General features: G+C 40.4%; 1 protein-coding gene across 2 annotated transcripts in view; it reads left to right on the top strand.

Annotated features, from left to right (window-relative positions):
• Positions 1-2,215: 2,215 nt before the first annotated feature.
• L1CAM (L1 cell adhesion molecule) overlaps positions 2,216-11,328 on the top strand; it is a 72,737-nt gene continuing 63,624 nt past the window's right edge. Inside the window, exon 1 of one of the 2 annotated variants that reach the window (XM_053474230.1) lies at positions 2,216-2,420. The gene's annotated coding sequence lies outside the window, so the exon portion shown is untranslated. The remainder of the gene's footprint in view (positions 2,421-11,328) is intronic. The other variant, XM_053474232.1, reaches the window with a different exon arrangement.

Genomic DNA, 11,328 nt, shown 5'->3' with positions numbered 1-11,328 from the left:
TCCTTTTTGTTTTATATAAATCAAGCCTTCTCTTTTCTAACGAGAGTCCAAGCGGTTAATTTCTTGAGTGCCATTTTACAAGGGACGGCATCAATCATATTTCTCTTCCTGCCTCTCTTCCCTTAACGGTCTTTTATTATCTCTTATGTTTGCAAGCTATTAGCAGAGATTGAATGAGCTCTGTGGTTGTATTGCTTGTTGTCTGATAAATTAAGATGATTTGATGAATACCCCTGTTTTTTTTTTGGTCACTGCCCTTAGTCGCCCATTATATTTCCTTATGCAAAGACCCCGGCGTGATTGAGGGATTGGGTCTTCACTGGATGCGATGTCATCTTTTCACACGCTGCGTATTATTACGCCGGAGGGTATGAAATATGACAATTTATATTGTGCCAAATTGCAAGCGTTCGTGATCATTAATAATATTGATTGCCTCTGCTTGTATTGATTTGCCAAGACAAAGCTACCAGTGTCCATTTTAATTTCCCAGAATGGGAAGAAAATACAATGCCTTTCCTCGTTGTAAAAGTGCCCAATCTGTCTCTGATCACACGAGTGAACTACAAAAAGCAAGAGGAACAAATGTGAGTGTCCAAATGAGAGTGTCCAATAAAAGAGAGGCGCGTTGTGGACTGAATAGCGTCCTTGTGCTTACAATTGAATTTAGGGCAATGACCCTTTGGTAGCCTCAGCTTCCTGCCTGCCCCTTAACCACCGAGTATTCAAAGATAGATGATGAAGGCGGGTAGGAGGCAAATAGTTCATCTTGTCTGCCCACCCTCCTACCTACGTGAAAAGTCATATTTATCTAGAGCATCACCCTACGCATTTTAGTGAGAGAACTTTTTTTATGCACAAATGAAGGCTTTTAAAAAAAAAAGAGAACTGCAAACCAAGCATTTGAGGATCCCAAAACTTGAACATTCTGTAGACCATGTGTATCTTCTATACTTCTGGTGATCCTATGATATTTTCCAATGTTTCTTCATACATTCTTTCTCTTTACTGTTATAATCTATAAAAGTGATGCCCGACACATTGTTATTTAGTCATGTTATATTTTATTTTCCCTTCATTGTGAATAATTGGTTTCTTGTCTAAGCCATGTCTTTGATCTCAATAACTAGTGTTGATGGTGAGCTCTCACTAGTGATCAATAAGGCGACACATACAGTACACTTCTCTTTTTCCTTTGCAACATTCTTTACGTTACCAGATGATCTTAAGATATATGATGATTCTGATGGTTTCCTTATGGCAATGTAGAGTCGAGGTGATCTGAATAAATGGGGCAGCTAAAAAGGAACATTGGTTTCTGATGGACAAAGATATCATGCCATAATGGTAGCTTAAAATAATGTATTAAAAGCCTTTAAGATATCTCCTGCAAGTGAGATATGATCACGGGGGTCCTGTAGATGAATAGGTTTGAGACCCTCAAATGCAGTAGGTAACACATTTTGCAACCTTTTATGTGTAGGTAGTTTGGTTTCTGTGCTTTCAAGTACGAGTGGAAGGGTGGACATGGTCATGGTTCAGACTTCTCTTTACTGTATCCCTTAAATCTGGAAGTATGACTCCAGAGCCCCCCAATTCTCCCAACGTAATTGAAGGTACAGATCTACTATTCCCTCTCAGCAGTCCAAAGGGTTAGGGTTCTAGACACGCTGACCTGTTGTGACTGGGGGCTCAATGGCAACGTTATAGGTACATCACTGGTTGGCTTTTATTGGTTGGCATCCAATACAGAAGTGGGGCAAGAGGCAATGCTGCTCGTTTGGGCCAAAATCCATGTAGGATTAAAAATGTAGGACTGAAAACACAAGATACTCCATGACCACTTTTAAATGTACTGACCGCTACTCACAGAGCAAAAAAAAGAACACCTAATGTTATTATAAGGAAGCCCGTGACTGATTCAAGGTGCATTATCCAACCTATAAATAATGCACATAATCACAGTGTGTTTTTTTTTTTACCGAACCATCAAAACGGACGCTCTGATATCACCAGCACACGCTAAATAATGGATAAGAGTCATTAGATAAATGTATTGAGCGTTGGACCATTAAATACCCCTCACTCTCTTTCTCTCCAAAATGCAAGTGCCCAAAGCTTGGCAGGTACGGCATCGTGTCTGTTCTGCCAGCCGGGTTTTTTTTTCCTCCCCGTTGTAGGATGTGAGTGATTTGTGATTTGAGATTCCTAGTCAGTGCCCTGCAGCATCAGGGAGAGGAGGAGCGGAGAAGAAGAAGACTAGGCTCAGCTGATGATATCACTGTGTAGGTTCTGTTCCTCTCGCAAATACACAGCTGCAACCCTGCTGCTTCTCCCCTCTGCTGTATTCAGAGGCAGCACACCCAGAACAAGGAGGAGAAGCACATCGCTCAAGCCCCTTTTGTTCCTTCCCGCACCAGGTAGGCTCTTTTGCACCCTTCTACCAGCTGTCCTCACGCCTATAGAAAGAGCTGAGCAAACATACTATAGTATGCTGAGATTTTGCATGGACGGCGCATGTTAATGAATGAACTGGCACCATCTGATTTGCATGCTGGCTGCTGTTTTAATGTCTGCCTCATTGTCATTCCCTTTATCTGCCAGATCCTGCTTTAGAAATTAGGTATAGCTGAATGGAAGAGCCTTGATAGTGGATGACAGTCTACCGATCTGTCTATGGCTGGCTGATAAGGTTACGAATGCACGATCACACAGCTAATCGTATAATATCACACATGCTTCCATAAAAAGAAGCATACGACTCGTAGGCTTTACAGCAAACCATGCGAGACAGTGGGCTGCTACAATGTATATGAAATATATAGAATGTTACGCAATGGAAATTGGAAAATAGCTATGTTATCGGATACAAATTTGCATAGAAGATGTTATTATATGCTTTTAAACAGTTAACGTAATAGCAGTGAATGGCTTTTTTTCCCCAAGCTGTAGATCTACATTGTTCTATTGTAATTAATGATGATATATTCTGCAAGCGGTTTCCTTTATTCACATATTTATACAATTAGGCACCTAGAAAAGAAACGAAAAACCATGATTATCGGAAAATGGTGAAAGGTGCACTTATTGACGTCACCAGATGCTGAGATTGGGCGGGGGATGGGCCTGTAGATTTCAATAGCTGTATAAACCAAGAGTGGCCCATATATATATATATATATATATTATATATATTTAACCCAAGAGTGCTGATGCCCATGTTTTGAGATATTGTATGCAAATTAAGCCTTAAATCCATTTTCATAGTTAGGATCCCTCCCTATGAATCCCGGTTTTCCTACTATGCAGGCACATCGTTTGTTATTATAAGGAAGACTCTGGGAGATAGTATTTAAGCGAATGAAGTTGCCAGTCGGCTAGTGGGACTACCTGCAAGTTAGGTGGAGCCTTAATTCACTGAGTGAGCGTAACCTTCAGTGTCCAAGAATACAGACAGCCTCATGCTCATCTAATACATCCCAGCGATGCACGGATGGGCTCTGAAAGGCGTCCCTTAATACACAAAGATCTCGTCTTTTTAGGTAGAAAAAAGTTTGTGAAACTATATTTGCAATAAAGTCAAATGTTTCTCGAAACATAGGCACTCCTTAGTAATTTTATAGAATGGGCTCTGATGACTAGTCTTGATAGAGATTGTGTGTTCTTGTGTAAAGTGTTAGATGTGGTGCAGTCTCCATAGCAACGATACGGTGGTAAATAATAGAACTACCTTCCATTAGAAGGCTAGTACAGTGATGGAACTTAAATATCCATGGACTAGGCATATGGCATCTTGGGCGAGACCAACTGCTGATTAAGGTCTGGTTCTCTCCATGGGCGGACTAGATGGACCAAATGCGTCTGATCTGCCGGAAAAGTCTATGTTTCTATATAACCACTGGAAGGTCCCTGTTTCTCCAGTTTTACCAGTCAATCAAAATGGCTTTTTTAATGACTTTTATGTCTGGTAGAAAATAAACCTGGATCTGGACATGGCTGTTCCCAGTGACTACCTTGAAATGGGCGAGGCTGGCTCTCAACCACCAGTCATGGCCTCCGTTGGGCAGTTCTTGGTCTTGTGAGTGAAACTCATTGAGTGTTGTGCTATGGCTTGTTACCACGGAGATTGGTTGAACCTTATTACAAGGGGTGGAAGCTGGAAATTGGGGGGGGGTCATATGGAACTACTGGAGGTACAAAGATGGTCTATCTAATCCAGCAGGAGAAAGCATTTGGTATTTGATGCTTTCAATTAGAACCCAAGAGTTGATGCAGACTATAGGGCTATAACGTGAAGCTTTATATTCAGGGCGTCATTGCAAATGATCTAATGTTTTAACCCCTTTCGGCCAAGAGCCTATTGAATTGAACAGCAAAATGTCACAGCAATTTCTAGTAGCAGAGACCAGTGTAGGGAATTCTCTGACATTCTAGAGCCTTGACATACTGCATCATTATTCTGAGGTCTCATGGTGTGGTGTTTGGTGTGAATTGATTATTGTATTAACCCCTGCCTTTCTGAAATAATGCAGGAATGTCGGTAGAAGTGGCTGCGGAGGCCATTATTGTCTTCAACTGGGTGTATCCCTGGATCTCTTTAACACGTTTGGACAGTTACAATGCTAAAAGAAATTAGAATTATGCTTTAGCATTAAGCAACCATCATTAGAGAAGCCTATACATGGAAATTGGCACCGTTTGTGGTTCGAAGCCTTTGACCCATGCTGAAAAGTTAAAGAACTAAGCCAAATAAACTACCCACCGGTCTATGGGCAACCATCAGATGATATGGGAGGGTGACACATGACTATATCTACATTTTAATGTATATAAAAGATCTGTGTGATTATTCTTTTCACCATTTACACTATAGACGGAGGCCCCTAATGTCTTAAAATCCCATAGCTACACTCAAAGGACTAACGTCTCTTCCTGCTCGAAAGTCAACTATAACAGGCAAATCTATCATTCATATTTTTAACGTATTGATGAGAATTGGCCTTGTTCTGAATGTCCTAACGCATAAGGACTGATGTTCGATGGCTGGACACACCCATGTATTTACTATGGCGGACATGGTGATTTTATTTTCTAAAGCCACGTGAGCTTGCAATTGAAATGCCCTGACGGTCAATTTTTCAGTGTAAATTCCCTTACTGTATTATCCTCTACCACTTCTGATGGGAGGCTGCTCCATGTATCCACCACCCTCTATGAATGGACAAAAAAACGTGCAACAGGGTTATCGTTGGTGAATTCACGGGTACCATATAGATCGCAAAACACATTTGGAACTGGCAGTTTGCATCTATAATGTTAAAAAATGACATTTAAATTTCACTGACTGGAAGCAAATGGGAGACATGCATATTCCCCAGTTTGGCATGAGTTCTAGGCTGTGGTTTGATAACGTTGTCTCAGAATACATCCTCCATCCTTCCATAAAATGCAAAGAGAGAACCAGTAGCAAGCGGGGGAGCAGCGATTGTATTAGAATTAGACGTTTATTTTTTGGGGAAAAAGATAGGATTAGGGACGAGAGAGGAGGCGTTGGAATATATTAAATTCAGATGTAATCAAGCATGCTCATGGAAATGATTCTGTATCTGATTAAAATGTAAGCTGTCAGTACACCGAATCCCGAACGAAGATGTTATCTGTATCCTCCGCACTGCTTAATACACAACTGTATCAGATACCCGTTAGAGAAAAGAATCACTTTTAATTTACTGTATAAATTGTCACCCACATGTGACTAAACTGAGCTTGTATCCCAGAATTTGTTATTTTTAATTGGAAATCCCAGCTGGAGTTACAAAAATTATAGGAAAAAATAGAATTGCTAAAAATTGTAACCTGGTTTTATGTTATTGGTCCAGAATAATGTATAATTTTTTTGCCTACAATATTTCCCTTTTAAATACACGAGCCAGCAGATGGTTCTATCAGCCATTCCACCAAAGGTCTTGATGCTCCATCTGACCCATGGTTTAAACAGATATGAACACTAATGAGGAACATGCCCCGTATAGCACACTTAATTAAGTTCTAATCATATAATTTCGACATTCAAAGCCATCTACCCCATAGCTACCTTTACATGTTTATGTGCTCATATGTCATCACACGGCGAGGAATCTGACCAGAGGTTTACTGGACATTTTACTTGTCTGCCCAATGATCAGTTCTTCCCCACCAACCAAGTTTATTTGACTTAAACTGTTCTGTATATCCACCAATTGCTACACAACTTCATGCTGCCAAATCCAAACTTAACAAACTTTGTATTCGCACAAAAGTTTGGACGTTAACTATTGTGCAAGTATACAGTTAAATGACATCACAACTGTCTGCCTCACCGCTTTACTGTCCCTGTCTGCACCACCGTTACCCTCACGCAGCTTCCAACATGCACGCCTGCCTTCTTGAAATTTCCATGTATGGTTTGCAATTTCCCTGCCTGTCTTTTCTCTTTGCACTCGTGATTTGCCCACTTTATTAACCATGTGTAACCATAAGTCCCAACATTTGGAATTATTGTTTGGAATGACCTTTTGATAGCTTTTTAATTGTTTAACAGATTTACACAATTACACAATTTAAAAGAGCACTCTAACCGCATGCATTCTATAGGTATTGGAGTTCTTCTGTCTCATCCTCTAGTTGCCTCTATTGGAACCACAGAATGCTCCTTGCTTATGCTCAGCAGAACGACCGTTATAGTCAAAGGGAGCTGATCTCCAGTTGAAACTATTGGGAGTAGCAGCTGCCATTCACATATTTGCTATCTGAACACTGATGTTTTGCTAGCATATATACAATTATCTGCTGCTTCAGTAACTTCATTGGGAGTGTAGAGCCTCAGTAGAGCCTCATGGTCTCAGTAGAGCCAGCCAGGGTAGGACAGAGGTCTCATCTTCAGAGGTCTCATCTTCAGAGGTCTCATCTTCAGAGGTCTCATCTTCTAACTCCAAAATACATGCAGTAAAAAAGAAAACTACAATTTTGGGGACTTGACTGTTCCTTGAATTTAGGAACATATCATCTTCTGTTTATATGTTCCATATGTAGGGCTGTGGCACACTGTTATACATTCATACCCAAAATCCCGAACTGCTAGAAAGGAGACACTGAGGAATTTTGTTCCCATTCAGGGATTCTAGATCATAAAGAGGGATATTCAGCATGTGTCATCTTAACTCCTTGTGTGAATGGAATTATGGATAACTCACCGTACATAGCAAAATTTCAATATTCTTCACCAATATGGATCATGAAGGATTCATAACAACAGATGATGAAGCAGTGTCCTCCAGCGTCCCAAGGTTTTACCTGCTCCTTAGTTCTAATGTAACACAGGGTAGGCCAGAGTTTAGAATTCAAGCTATTGCCCCAAATTGAACCAAGCTTCACACAGCCCTAAAATTAACTATAATGCATATAAACCACAGGAAATGTATCTATATATTAAAAGGCATAAATGAAACATTCTTCCTATATAAATAGCTCATAAAACCACTGCCTCATCGCCAAACACATCCTAAAACAAAAACGTCCTTCTTTTCCAAGTTGAATTGTTGGGAGTCATTGTAATATTTATTTCAGGTCAGCACCGATCATACTAATAGAACGAGATACTTGGCAATTCTATATTGCTCCGGTTCTCACAGGGTTAATGGTGTGTTTTTGTCTGTACACAAGTTGGTTTTTTTTATCATGGTGTTTTGGTTTTGTGACTTTTTTCTCTTCTATTTCTTTGTCACAATGTATTTGCCAAAGCTTAGTGGTCTTGTTTATTATCTTTTTTTTTTAAAAAAAATAATCTTATTATGTAGTATTATCACTAAAATAGTACTAAAATAGTATTTTTTTTGTTTTGTTTTTTATGTTTTTTTTTTGAATGGATAAACCTTTCGGTAGTGTATCCAATTACACAATTTACCATTTAATACACAGGTCTTTTTAGAGAGTTGTCCAGGAAACCTCCCTACAAGAATCCCAAGCTCCAAGCCAGGGGTGCTCAAACTGCAGCCCTCCAGCTGCTGCAGGACTACATCTCCCATAATGCTCCTTCAGCTAAGGGGCTGGCTGAGGAGTATGGGAGATGTAGTCCTGCAGCAGCTGGAGGGCCGCAGTTAGAGCACCCCTGTTCTAAGCAGATAATATCGCTAATGTGCGAAAAATTTTATTTTATTTAAAACAATATTCAAAGAGCATATATTTCCTTTAGCTTCTCTTTAAAAAAAAATCTGTGTGTTGCGTGAAATAATGGGTGACTTGTCCTATGACTTCACCAGTAGCTCAAATCCCACCACAAAGACACTTGAAAGACATCTTCAGGCAGCTCCTTTTTCCAGTCGTAAGAGCAAATTTATGTCATTGGAGGTTTATGGTGCAGCAAGGTGCTTGTTGGAATATTGATGAAATGCTGTAACCTGTGACTCCCAGTGGAAGGGTGCTGGGAAGGATCATAATTCTTCACTTATCACTATTTTTAATTAGACTTTTTTTTTTTAGAGGTAATTTCTTGGCTTGGATATGAGCATTCTAGGACATAAACGCTTTTAGTGCATTTAACCTGAAACATAACAATCAAGACTGGATATTAAATAAAATTGTAGTTATTAGAATTTACAAACCATGGCGATTTTGGAAGTGCTTCTCTGAAAATATGTATAATTTTAACAATAAAGATAATAACATTGTTAAAATAGGGATTATTCATCAATTAATATATCTCAATGAAAAAATAGGTCATTAAGGTGACTAGTCTTATCTTAATTACACATGGCCTCTTGGTTAATGATATAAAAAATAAAAAGAACAAAAGTTCTCACACAGGTGCCCCCAAAAAAGCATTTTGCCCTAGGCCTGTATAGAGTTGAACCTGTTCCTGCCACGCAGGGCCATCTTCAATGATAATGGGGCCCTAGACAAATTTCCACAGCGGATATACCCAGTGGGCAACAAAGCTCTACCTGATGAACAGATAAGACATCTGATTTTGGACCCTTTCACAGGTCACAGTACCAGCTGGGACAGGTAGTCATTCTCCAGTTGCAGAAGCCTCTCATTGAGGTTCTAGCCTCCACTTATTCTCTCTATGAAGCTCCACATAGAGAGCTCTGTAGCCATGCTTTAGAGCTGACAGTTGCTGGGCTGGAAGAAGCTTGAGAGAATGGGTGTCCTAGCTAGCTCCTCTCCAGAGGATTATGAAGTGGAGCGGCAGCTTGCACCCCTGGCACAGATTATGGCTGAGAGTGTCAGAGTTGGGGTGCAATGGTTTATCTATGGACTGGGATCCCATTACCCTCCTGTCAGTGAACCGTAGCCTCTTCTCGGCTGCCAATCCTACTTTGGGCAGCACGGCAGCTTTTGCTCCGTTGCTTGCGTCAGGAGGCTTCCAGCACTCAATGGAGAAGCCTGGGGCATTCAACAACAAACACAAGGATTCTACAGGTAATAATGCTAATTTTCATATGTGAAGGGGGAGCATTTCACATTAGGAGGTTGGCTAGTGCTCGCCATGGCTGTCCACCCCTTCATGTTTAGTCACCTGTAGGTGCTTTGTCTATGATCTAGTTCGGGGCTCAAGGGACAGCTGCTTTTGGTCCTAAGGTAAGCTTGGGCAGCAACTCCTTTTGTCCTGCTTTAAAAATAGTCCTGCATAGATGGATGAAATCATTAAGTACTGGAAGCAGTGAGCTAATTGCTGACTAATCTCTTAGCAAGAGAGTGGTTCTGGGAACATGATACCATGTCTCCGAAGTGCGTTCCTCAGTATAGAAAGAACTTCTCCAAACCCTGATTTATTGGTAATGTGATCTTTGCCTATAGTTTATTACACATGTAACGGAGAGATTTCTGTGGACGAATCACTTGCTCAGCTTCTGTAACAAATAAATGGTACCCAGAAACATGGGTTTGATGATGTCTGTTGGGTAACTTTCCTTAGCAGGATGAGACAGTACAGCCGGGAGATAGTCCCAGAAGGGGCACAGGTGGAAAAGCCGGCTGGCGAGCACAATAAAGAGGTGTTGTCTATGTAGGGTCTCTGGAGAGAAGCAGCTGCTAGCGTTCTGTGATTATTACACAGCTCAATGCTTCCAAAGGGCGGTGGCTGTTGGAGGTGGGGGCACTATGTCCATGTGTACGAGCAGAAACCCTACAGAAACGATAGAGAACGGCTCAAGGGCAGCCTGATGACATCAAAGGACCAGTTGAGTCACTGCGTCCGCTCCGTCGCCTACCTATTGAAATTCTAACTGATGTCTAGCTACCTTCATGCACGTTGTGTGAGTACTTAATGATCAGGACTTTCTCGTAGCCCTTTCTGCTCACTGATTTTATGTACGTATAATGTCGAACCGCCGTGTATTGTGCAGAAGGGGGAAAAAGCCAAAGCCTGGTCCTTTATCAATATTTCCAATAATCAAGAACGCATAAGTAGATAAGTAGCCAGTATAGTCATTTCCGAATTACATATGCACCGTGTGCAAGATCAGTTCTTGAAATAGGTAATCTCTCGCTGTGGGAACCGCAAGACCCATCAGTTGATCTTTGATTGGTAGAGGATGATGGGAGTTGAGTGTACAATAGAGTTTACAATACATGGCTTGATTTCCTGACAAATACATAATGTTACTAACTGTATATAATAATCTAAGCTGTAAACATAGTTTTGTTTAAATTATTTTTTTGTTTGATTTACATAAATACTGTTAGCACATATACACAGTTTTTTGTGTAGATTTCTCATGAAATGTAATAAGAGTGCATCCAAATTCTTGATACATTTGTAAAAACCACTAAGGATCCGAGGACTTTTTGGAACATAACATTTAACAACAGTTAAGACCCATTTGGCCCATCTAGACCTCCCATGTTTTCTTTAAGACCTTAATACATTCATGGTCCTTGATCTTCAGAACAGCCTTATATCCATACAATGCATGCATACATTCCAGCAGTGTATTAACCTCTACCACTTCTGCTGGAAGGCCGTTCCATTGTCCTCTGAGTGAAGCAATGCTTTCTACCGCTATGACTCTGACCCTCCAATTACACACAATGGTGTTTTGTGTTAGAACTTCTCCTCCTGAAATATAATTTGATCATGTGCTCTTTAACCCTTTATGTATTTAACTAATTTTATTCTGAAAAAGTCGTTTTAGATGTTATGCATTTTTTATAGTTTACCCGTTTAGGCCAGGGTACTAGCAATAGTCCAAACGTGTTACTTGAGTACAAATGGATAAGGGGGTATTTGTATGAAAAAGTAGAGCTTTCTGCTCTTACAAGCTTACAATCTATAGAATTTGGCGTACT

Source organism: Spea bombifrons, chromosome 8, assembly GCF_027358695.1.
Source record: "Spea bombifrons isolate aSpeBom1 chromosome 8, aSpeBom1.2.pri, whole genome shotgun sequence".
NCBI classification, from domain to species: domain Eukaryota; kingdom Metazoa; phylum Chordata; class Amphibia; order Anura; family Pelobatidae; genus Spea; species Spea bombifrons.
This window is presented reverse-complemented; position numbering and strand designations above follow the sequence as displayed.